Genomic DNA, 12,220 nt, shown 5'->3' on the forward strand with positions numbered 1-12,220 from the left:
TTAACACGCACCCCTTCAGGAGAGCATCGTATTGTAGCCCTGAAATACTTGAGCATATCAAGACCCTCAATATTGTCTGGTGTATTTGAAGAAAGCAAAAATGGACATGGAGCAGTAAATTTATCAACATGGAATGCAAGTGGTTGTGACAATGGGCTAGGGGAAGGTGTTCCATCGAAACCTATTGATGTAATGGTTAAGCCAGACAGGGGAGCCCTTGGAATCAATTGTTTAGACAAGGCGCTACGAGTAGCTCCTGTGTCAACCAGAAACTGATCAGTAGAACCCAAAACATGTGCTGTAACATAGGGACCCCTCTGATCTACTGGAACTTCAACTGATTCCTTACCCCATGCTAGGCAATCCTATGCATAAGCAGAATCTTGGAAATCAGGCTGCACATGGTTAGACATCTGGTATGGGTTCCGTCTATCAAAAGTGTTAAACTCATCCTGCCCTCGTACATTAGCATCAACCCTAGCATGATCATTCGTGCTTCTTCTAGGCCCTGAATATCCTGAGCGATTTCTCATTTGTCCCCGACCACGTGAACACTGCTGAACACGTAGTGCTGGACAATCGGCAGCCCAATGCCCAAACTTTTACAATACGCACACTGATCAACAGACAAATTCGAACGAGAGTAAGAAGAACCATAAGATCCACGTCCACCTCTATCACTACCTCTAAAAGGCGGACCATAAGCTTGAGCCAACAGAACCTTCGTCTTTCATTCTTTCATCTTTTTATCCTCGCTACCTTTTGCTTCTAATTCCTGGCATTCATAATACTAGTCATAGTCAAAAGAGAAACCGGAGTAGAGGTAGTCCATGAACTTTCACTAGCTTTTATACGACTAGCTATTCCTGGTAACAGATTTGCGACATATTTATCGACAAACAAATGTCGGCCCGTATCATCTGACAATAACTGGCCGCTAAAATCATGAAATGCTTCTTCAAAGCGTGTAAAGAAATCAGAGACCGATTCATCTGCCTTTTGCTTACAAGACGCTAAAACAGTCCAATCTATCTTTTTAGGGGGAATAATCGTTTTTAACTTAACTAATATGGCTTCGGGAAGATCTAGAATCAACTGATATGGCTTTTTCGCAGGTTCCCTATCCCCGTCCATCTATTCTAATTCTTTCCATGAAGCCCCAAAAACTACACGATCATCAATTTTACGAACAGTTCTCCACATATCTGGTGGTAATATCAATCCGAAAAATAAATCAATGTCAGCCAAAGTCATAGTACAAGAACTAATTGCTCCCTCAACTTCCTCATAAAAGGCGGCTGGATTTTTCTGCGGGTCAGGTAATGCTGTTTTCATTGCCATTACATCTGCCCTATTTCCATGGAGTATACACCCAATTATAAATAAAAAAAAACCTTAGCATCAACAGAAGTTTTATCATCACTTGTACCCAATCCTTTAGGAGGAACATACAAAGGCGCGGCCTCCCGCATTGGTTTTGCGTGAACTATCATAGTCTTATCTGTTCCGAAGATGGAAGCTTGCACCCCGCCGGTCTGAGATGTCCGTGCATCTACATCCACAGCCCTTTTCTCCTCTTGCAAACGGACTGCCACAACACATAATTTCATCAAACACCTGATTGCATCAGCCACCTGGGAGAAAACAAAAAGACCATCATGCATTTGCTTGTGATCAGCTGCTACATCACCGGGCTCTAACTCATCAGAATATTTCTGTTATAGTTCAATAACTTCTGTGCCAAATGCCTCAGTAAAATATAGCTGCTCCTTTTCCGTCCACCCTTTCATGTTGTCTAAAAGTTCAGAAGCAGAGACAACGCTACGAATTGTTTTACGAGCAATAGATCTAAGCTCAAACGCACAGTCAGCAGGCAACATAGAGCGACTGTCTCGTATCTTCTGTTGCTCCGAACTGGAGACCTTAGCTAACTCATGAGGGGCAGAAGGAATGACATACGGAGGTGGAGGGCGATCTAGTAACAAAAAATCATTGTGTGGTTTATTAAGGATAGGATAGAGAGGTTGCCTAACGGTGTATTGTCCAGTTACCTGTAATTTACGTTCTTTCTCTTCTAGCTCCTTTAAGTCATTTATTTCTTTCTTTCTCATTTCCAATGTTTTCACATATACATTCTTCTGCTGCTCTTTCTCAAGCAAGGCTTGCTCATGCTTCACTCGTCCACGCACTTCTTTCTCCCACATTCGTACACAGTCAAACTTATCTTGCCTAGACTTTCGCTTACACATACATTGTTCCACATACTCAATCTTTCGCAAATCAAATGACCCATGCATAGGCCAACGTAACTCAGGATCCGCACGAGTGTATTTATTCCATAATGTGCTGTACATTATGGAAGAAAGACCATGTTTAACATACATATCTCAATTGGGCATCCCCTCTGGGGGTGCCGGTTGCGATTCTTCCAGTCTCAAATTGGTACCATTACAAAAGCAACACATCCTACGAAGTGCGCTAAAACAGGCATGCCAAAAATAGTGCAGAATATGCAATATTATAATCAAAGTAGCGCTTAAGGTGCCGTTCGAATCAAAATTAAATTGGAGAAAATTCTCCTCATTACCTGCCTATATAAATTGCAATTTATATATCAATTCAAAGGACACAAATTGACTAGTCACCCAAAACACGAGAGCCACAGTAAGTAGTGCTGAACTTCATTACCAAACAAAGGCATCAAAACCCGCAGCAAGTGCCGTAAAACGGCTCTTACCAATCACAGGGTGTCCAGGTTCCAACTGCCAAGTTCTAAAATCGACCAAATGGTCACTGCATGACGAATGAACAAAAAGGATCTCAGTCGAGGACCGGCGCCACCTGGATGGTCAAATCAGAAAGAAGGGAAAAACGCAGTGGTTGCCAAGACTCGGGTCTCCTCAGGCATTGATCGTCCGCAGTGAGATCCAATCCTTCGTCGCGACCAATCCGTTGGGCGTCCGAGTCGCCGATGAGTCCCTGTTCGGGCGCCAATTTGTTGAAGTAAGCCTCAGAAAGGCCTACTAGTGCAAGGGGTTCGCCCTTCTCTGCACAAAGTCCTCAGACCATATAGGAAGAAGTTGGCACAGAAACTGAAATAAAAGACAAAGTTTATTAAACCTCATGAGCTGGTACTACAATTCAAACAGCACCCTTCGGTAATGTTTGAAGTAGCACACTGAACTAAGAGAGCATGCTCCTTTTATACCCACACAGGGGCTAAAAGAAGGTGGTACTATTATAGAAGCAAGACTTACATGCATGTAAGGTCATATGGAAATGCACAGTCGACAAGTAGGAGGGGCTAACAGTTTCAAGGACTAGTTGACACATTACTGTCTGTTACTGATTACTAACAGCTGCAGATCTTACTGGGCATGTGCGAAAGTGGGAGATGCTAAATATAACCTGTCACTAGACAGATTTTCAAGAGTAGTTAACAGAAAGGTAGGACAGAGCACATGGCGAGCACATGGCAGAGAAAATGGCTGCCATGAATACAAAATGGATTCCGCCAAATGTTCACAATAGTTGCTAAATACAAGATGTCTTCTGCTAATGCTTAATCTAATCGCTATTAAGTTACAACAAAGGGATTTTCTGTGGTTTTTATTTCAGATCTGCAGGTCGTATGTGAATTTAAAATCTTCGTGTCTGCTATAAGTGATGTGAAATTAGTGTAAATGGTTCTAATGTTGTGAACTATAATTTGAGTGTGTGTTTTGTAAGTTTGTAGTTTTGGAATGTTATATGTGAAGTCACATTTGTTCTTAATCTTATAATTTCTTCTTCTACTTTAGGATGAATGACAATGTTTGCTTATTAAACTTCTGAATGAATATGTTGATGTAAATATAATGAATTAAGTATTTTGCTATTATTGAAGTCTTTATAAATGTGTTCCATTTTAAATCCTTTGGTTCTTAGTATAGTTCTAGCTGTTGCTTGCCTTAAAGGAAAATGTTTGCTTATAATATTATAATAGTAATGAGTTTTTTGGTATACTGTAATTGTCCAGAAATCAGTTGTATTGGTATGTTGAGTCCGAACTTAGTTCCCCAATTCTACAATCAGCAATTATCTAGTTGAACGATGTTTGCAGGCTCTCTAAATAAAAAGGAAGGTGTTGGGTGGAAACAATGGAAAGGTGAAATTTACAAATCAGAGTGAGGGAATACAAAAATATGTAGTGTTGTATTGATTAAGAGGAAAGCATGTTTTGTGGGGCTTATTATTTGTGGTTGCATTTGTAATTTTGTTTTGAGAGCTTTTAATTTTGTGGGAGCTTAAGTTTATTTTTTAAGGCTCACATTTTGTAGCAATTGCTTTAGGATTAATTTGGTGATAATGAGCAAGTAAAGGCAGTGTAAAATAGTGAAAAGTAAAGCTAGGTAAGTTAGGATTTTTAAATTAATTTTAGTGTAAATAAAAGTGTATACTAATTAGCTGTAAAAAATATATATATTTCTAGTTCCTCATTCTTAGAGGATATTAGGTATCATGATAGAAAATAAATGCGCTTGCACTGTGCGTTAGGCAGTGTGTCAATGTCCCTAATGGAACTAAGTAAATGTGCTCCTTGAGGCCTGTTTAAAATTTAAAATGAAGCATTAATTTGGTGTCAATGTCTTTTTGAGGCCAGATTGCCCGGGTGTGATATCTTCCATTAAACAAATAGAAAGTACTGACATGAAAGTGCATGTGCAAAGGGTAGAGAAGGAAGAGGGAGAGAGGCCTGGTAAAGTGCTATAAAATAGTACTGATGTGGGTTTGTTATTGTTTCAGAAGCACACAGTGGCGTAGGTTAGAGGTGATAACGCAAATAGGCTAAAACTCTTTTAATTGAAAAGTGTGTTGTGGCGGAGGCAGTGTGTTATGATGTTCAGTGAGAGTAAGTAAATGTGCTGCTATGTTTTTGTGTAGAAAAAGTATTATTATGTATTGATGGTATTTTTGGGATATGGTTTTACTGCACCTACTGCACCTAATGTAGTTAATGTGCACTAAATAATTCTGTGTAGGCAGGGATTGGAAAGGTAAAGAGAGAGGCATGATTATGGTGTGAATATAAAATTAAAATCTTATTTTGCTGACATGATTTTGTGAGTAACTGACAGCATGAAAGAGCATAGTTTTTATTGTAGAAGACGCTGGAAGGGCATGAAGGATGCAGTGTAATTGTTAGAGTCAGTATATCAACAAATGTTGAAATAAAATTTCTGGAAGGCAGTTATCACGAGACGTGTAAGTACACGCCTTGCTGGTCAGTGTTTAAAAAATCTAAAGGCAGATTGTGAAGCTTTAAAGTGGTGAAGGTAGAGGAGTAGTAGGTGGGTTTAGATCTGAGGGGGTAGGGAAGTTTACAGGGTGGCTAAGATTGTGGTATTTGTTTGCTTACAAGTAGCAGGAAGTTCAATTTAACAACTTATGCATTTGGTCAGAAAAGCACAAAGGAGTGAAAGTACTGTCCTGGAGCCAGTAGATGTTCTTCATCAATAGAAGTTAGGCCCCTGGAAAAGCTTACAGGGAGGAGGTGTGAGGTGAGTCTAGGGACAGGAGAAGAATATATAGATGGGTGAAATGAAGCCTAAGTTTAGGTTCATTGTATTTTTGTAGGGCAGTGTGTTGCGGCACTTGCTGCACAAATGGAATCTACTGTCTGGTAAGTGCAGTCCTGAATATGAAGAGGTATAGGTGTGTTGGTGGTGGGTGTGTAGTGAAGATGACTGATTAGTTGTGGTGTTGGTAACCTATTGGCATGAAAAATCATAGTTTGTAATTAAAAATGGAGCTAGGATCAAAATGTAAATTATTACAGTGTCCTAGGCAGTGTGTGATAACCCCTAGCTGAACTAAAGGAATGGTGTCATTTGTTTCTGTTTAAAATGTAAACTGAAGCAATAGTATAGTTTTAATGTTTCCATGAGATCTTACTGTACTTGTTTGAATATAAAGTACACTCCTGGGAGTTCGTGTGCAAAGGCTAGGGACAGAGAAGGTGTGTTGATGTAATTAGGTAAACAGTGATGTGGTGGTGTTTTTTCAAAAGGACATGTTCACCTATTTGCTGACAACTCAAGCAGACAACAAATATTGTAACAAATGTATAGTGGCGTATGCGTGGTGTTATGGGCTGTAGTGAAAGTAAGGAAATGGGTCCCCATGCTCCTGTTTGTACTGTGCAAGAAGGCATTACTTAGTGTTTTTATGGCAGATGGTACTGCACCTGTTGCACATAATTACGCTATGGCTCTAAGTGTAGTTGTGCATGCTAGGATGGAAAAGGTAGACAGCTACTTATATTTGTGTATATGTGGGATGTATGAGTTTTAGAAAAGCACATCTTGGTACTTTGTTTCGTAAGAAAAGAAAGTGGTGCCTGAAAGTGAAAAGTTAGTATTTTTGGAAGGACTAGAAGGGTCTGCAGGCTGGAGTGTAATTGTTATGGAATGTAATATAACAAATGTTTAAAGTAAAGTACAGGAATATTGGCAGCATGTAAGTGTTGTTCATATGTAATTGAACATGGTGGCAGCTAGTAGCCTTAAGAACATGAATGGAGGTTGTAAGTTTGTTCATATTAGAAAAGGAAAACAAAAGAGAGGTTTGGGGACTTGCAAAAGCAGATTGAATTCGGTTTGTTGTTTTTTAAGTAACCGCGTTAGAAAAAAGTCCAACAACAGTCATGTTTTGGGATTGAAAGTAGACTTGTAAGTGAATAGTGTTGTGGTGCCACTGCACTTGCTGCACCAATTGAAGGTACTCCTTTTGAAATCTGTGGGCAAACTCTAGGGTTAGCAGAGGACTATGTAGATGTGCGAACAATTCAGTACTGTGTGATTGAAAGGTTTGTATGAGGCACAGTGCTACCGCAAAAAATAAACTGTGGGCTAATAGGTGCAGTTATGTCGGTTATGGGCGGGAGAAGAAGAGTGAGAGGAATGTGTGGATGTAGATAGTTGGAGGTGTTATAGGCATAGGCACCAAAGAGGCTACTTGTTAGATAACAACAGAGCCAGTTACAAAACATATGGTATTGCACAGTGTGGTAGGCAGCTGTAAAAGTGTGTAGTGCAATGAAGGAAATAGGTTCCTTGGTTCCTTTTAAAATATACAAAAAGCAGTATTTTGTGTCAAGGGGTATGAGAAGTCGGATTCTCCTGGGGTGCCTGCTGAAGAAATAGAAAATACTGACATGGAAGCTCGGGTGGAAAGGGTAGGAACTGGAGGGAGGGGTCTGGTTAAGTGCTATAGAATAGTTCTTACGAGGCTTTGTTGTTGTTTTAGAAGGCCAGTTGCACAGGTTAGAGCTAATAAAGCAGGAAGGCCGAAACTATTTTCATTAAAAGGGCGGTGTGGCAGTCTGTGATGAGGAGTATTGTAAATAAATAAATGTGCTCCCTTGCTTTTAGCAGGAACAAAAAATGAAAGCATTATTGTGTATCGATGGTATTTTTAGGACAGTGTTTTACTGCAACCTGCTGCACATAATAAATTTAAGGTGCAGTAAGTAATGTTGTGTAGGATAGGGTTCGGAAAGGAAGAAGGAGCTTCATATTTGTGGTGGGTGAATAAGAACATACTTTGTGTAGGTACTTTTGAACGTAAAGGACGCAGTGTGGAAGACCACAGTTTTTAATGTAGAGCGGACTGGAAGGGCATGAAGTATGCAGTGTAATTGGTAGAGTGTGTTTGATAGAGTGTGTAAATCAACAAATATTGAAAGTAACATTCAGGTAGTGATCACGAGACAAGTGTAGGTAAGCGTACACATCACTCCCTATCTCAGAGAACTACACTGGCTACCCATCCAGCAACACTGTCAATTCAAGTAACTCATTCATGCCTACAAAGCTCTGCACAATGCAGGATCTGCCCACCTCAACCACCACCTTCACTTCTACCATCCAACTACCCTCAGCTTCTCTCTCCCTTGCTCATATCCCTCATTTGTAGAAGCAAGACATGATGCTGATCCTTCTCCTACATTGACACCGAAACCTGGAATGACCTTCCCTAACACATCAGGACCTCCCCTCCCCTCCCTACTCTAATTCCACAAGAAACTGAAACGTGAGTGTTTCAACTTGGAGCTCTGCATGGCCTACACTCTTCTTCCAGTGCCTGGGTACCCTTAAGGGTGATAAGTTACACTTGGCAAATCGACACATGACATAATAGCATAACATGACATAACATAGCATAGTTAATCAAAGTGTTAAGAGCCTAAAGGCAGGCTGTGAAGCGGAGGGGCAGGGACTGAGTGGGCTTATAGCAGGCAGGTATTGTAAAGTCTGTTTACACGTTGCAAGGTGCTAAAATCAAGAGTTTATCAGCTTGTGATTTCTAATCTGGAGTAACTGGACCTGTTGCACCACTGGAAATTAAGAAACTGAAAGGGCAGGATGTTGACTGGGCAGAGGCTAGGGACTGGAGAGGAATTTGTAGATGAATGAAGCTTTAGTATGGGAGCTATGGATTTATATAGGGCACTTTGCCAGTGCACCTGTTTCACAAATGTAATGTATGGTGCATCAAGTGCATTTCCCAATGACAGAAGAGAGAGCGTTGTTGTGGTGGTGAATGTGCACCAAAGAAGGTTGGAAAGTGGTGGTGTTGTTAGTAAAGGATTGCCATGATCTATCACACTTTGTGATTTAAAATTGAGCCAATGACAAAATGTATGTTACTGTACAATGGTGGTGTTAGGTTTGCTCCAAAGAAGACAGGTAGGAGGTGGTCTTGTAAAAGCATAGGCTCCAATGAGGACACTTGTTAGTTAACAATGGAGTGAGGTAGAAAATGCATCGGTTTCCGCAGTGCAGTAGGCAGTATGTGAAAGTCAATAGTGCACTGACATAATTAGACTCCTTAGGTCCTGTGTGAAATTCAAAATTAAGCATTGTTTTGATGCCAATTGGTCCCATAGGCCAGTGTCCTGTTGCGACCTATTTGACTATTTTGTGTTGCAGTTAGTACATTTTTTTGGCAACTGCATTTTGTAGCAATTGCTTTTAGACAATTTTAGTGCTAATAAGCGCGTAAAGGCAATCTACAACTTTGAAATGTAAAATGAAGCATCATTTTAGTACCAACGGGTCCCTGATATCATAGTGTGCTGGTGTGATTGCATCTGCTGCACAAATGAAAAATATTGACAGGGAACTGCGGGAGTAAGAAGTTTGCACTGCAGAGTGAGAAGCCTGGTGAGGGGTTATACAATAGTACTGTTGACGGGTTGTTGCTGTTTACGAAGGACACATTTGCCTAGATTTAAGGTCAAAATACAAGGAGTCTAAACATATTTTGAAAAAGTGCGCAGTGGCATAGATAGTGTGTTATAAAGTGTTGCTGAAGGAAGATTGTTGATGGTGTTTGTGTGTTGCAATATGCGGTCTGGTATGTCTATTTAAGTGTGTGCGCAATGAGTATGTACCAAAAAGGCGTGCTGAGGTTCGTAGAAGAGGAGTAATAGGCAGAGCTAGCTTATTGGGCGGTGTGCCCATTGCCACCGCACCTGGCACCAAGATCCAAGCTCAGGAGCACTATCTTTTGAAATATTTTACTGGTTTAAAAGCACCTTCTGCAGAGTTTCTTGTGTGTCCACCAATCTTCGGACAACAATAGTGTCATGATAACTCTGGTGATTAACGTACCTGCAATATCAAGATTACAGTTATGTCTAATAGCAGTTTAAAATCATAATACGATAGCACAAAGGGTTAATATGCCTGCTGCAAATGTGTACTATGCAGATCACCAAAATGTATATTATATGAACAGCTCTGTGAGTTCCTGCTTTTGGCACAGAGATCCTTTTGTTACTTGCAGTTCATAAATTACAATCCGGATATAGCACCTTGAGCTTTGAACTGTCATCAAAGAGCTGCACATAACTGCAAGGCATAGGTTAGAATTGTTGTTCCATCCTGGTGTTGGAAAAAAGCGTTTGGGTAGAAATACATTCTTATTTGGAAAGCCAACCTCAAACACTGTTAGGTTTCCAATACTGCTTCTGTACCTCTTGAAACCAAACACTTTTAAAATATAGTGCCAATGAGTATGGAAGACATGTGACTAAACCCTGGAGTCCTCATTTTTTGTGTAACATTTTGGTTACACTGATGTACACATTTATGATTCTTTGTCTCTGCATGTGTGGGTGATGTAAAGTGCTCTGACACACTACACTTGTATGAGTAGGGCTGTACAACAAATGAAATGCATATGAGAAAAGGGGAACTGTTGAAAAGTTGTAGTGCGTGGAGAAGGAGGGAACCCACAAATAATGTTGCACCAGGCACCAGCAGTGCTATAGCAGGCCCTGGTAATAAGCTGTTATTTCAACAGGATATGTTCACCTATTTCTTTATCAACAACACACACATCCAGGCGTGGCCAAGCAGCAATGGAGTGAGTTGCACTCTGAGCGGGCTCCTAGGGACAAACCTCTACCTATCGCCATCCTGCACCATATGAGGGCCAAAGGGGGCAACAGCTGAGACACCTGAGCCCCCACGACACCCCCGTACAATCTGCAGCCCCACAAACTGCAGACAAGCTCCCGTGATGGAATCAGGGCTGATCTGCGCTTTCGGGTGTGGCATCATGCACATGTTGGTCAGGCAGAGAGAGGCCTTCCGCCGACACGCAGCCCTGAGAATATTAGCAGAGGCCTACTAACCTGCTGCTGCTTCCCACCCAGAGGTGATTCTCCTGTTGGCTGCAACTAGCGACAATCGTCCAAAGCGATCAGGACTGCAGGAGGATTGCACAGAAATACCCAGAGGTGAGCGCGTACAAGCCCCAAGGACCACAGCTGCCCCATACATCACAGCCGAGTGCAGCTTCTCAGAAGGGCACAACACTGAGGAGCAAGACGGGAGCTAATGGCTCCACTTATTGATCTGCTCAGGAAGCCACCCCAGGAGTAGATATCACTGACATCAGAGGCTGGAGAAAACAATGGCTGCAGGGAGCAGTGAAGCGAAAAAAGCAGCTTATTTCAGAGTGACTGGGAGTGAGTGCGTGCGTAGATGCCAGAGAGCAACACAGCCCTGCAGGATATCGCTGACCCAGCAGCATGGACCCGAGGAGGTAGCTGACACAAGTAGAACGCCTTTCAGGCCTGGACATTGGTAGTGCCCAATCTGCTTCCTTAAGGGGTGCCAGGCTGCAGGGGACCGGGGATGCACCCCACCAGAGTGCCTTCACAGGACCCAAGTGAAATCTTTTTGAGGTGTAGACCCATCCTGGTGGGGTCCCAAGATTGCTGTAGGAACACTCCCAGGGCCCACTGCATGCCCCTGCTAGCGCGCCTTGTCCTTAGTAAGTAAACTTACAAGGGGACGCGTATAGGTCGATTAATCTTTTGAATCACATGGAGTATCCTAGTCATGCAGTGACTATTGAATCAATAACTAACATCAATAAATCAGAGACATTCTATGAAAGACAGCTTCTAACCATATTAATCAAGAATAACCACTACTCAGGAAGGAGTTAACAATGTTTATTCCCTATTGGTTACAATTCTAGATCATCTGTTAATTCAATCTTTATTTAATTAAATCTTTTCATTAATCCATCACAAAAGAAATCAGTTCTTAGAAAGCTTATACAACAATACAATACCACAAACTAACAATACCAGCATTAATAGTGAATTTCAGCAATTAAGTTTGTTAGTCATCGTCACTGTCAACGTCACCCCTAATAGCCTACCTAACCAAGATTAGCATTAGCATGGGGTCTTCATGCGGAATTTTTTTTAGAGAAAGCATCAATTTGGAAAAATCTATCTAAGTGTGAATTTTAAAACACAGCGCAGTTCGTACCTAGAAGGAAAGGCAAAAAAAAAAGTCTGTCACATTTTCATACCTACCTATCCAGAATGGGTCAGCAACAAGACAGTCTTCATCTTCAGGTCAGCTACAAGTCAGCTACGGATCAGGCTCATGGATCATGAGCCCATTATCAGCACCTAGGACAGCTTCTCCTGACGTCATCAGCTTTTCTCCTGAAATTCTGATTTCTTGCCCCTTGTCATGACTTTTTATTAGGGTCTCCCAGTCCATCCCACTAATTGCTAATTGGTCAGTCAGTCGGGAGATATGACTTTAACCTATAGTTTTTGTTTACCAAATCTACTAATTTTCATATGTCCCCATTCCCAAGAAGCGGATTGGTTTTCCATGCGATGTCCTCATCTTCCGGCCCT

The sequence above is a fragment of the Pleurodeles waltl genome, chromosome 1_2 (assembly GCF_031143425.1).
Source record: "Pleurodeles waltl isolate 20211129_DDA chromosome 1_2, aPleWal1.hap1.20221129, whole genome shotgun sequence".
NCBI classification, from domain to species: domain Eukaryota; kingdom Metazoa; phylum Chordata; class Amphibia; order Caudata; family Salamandridae; genus Pleurodeles; species Pleurodeles waltl.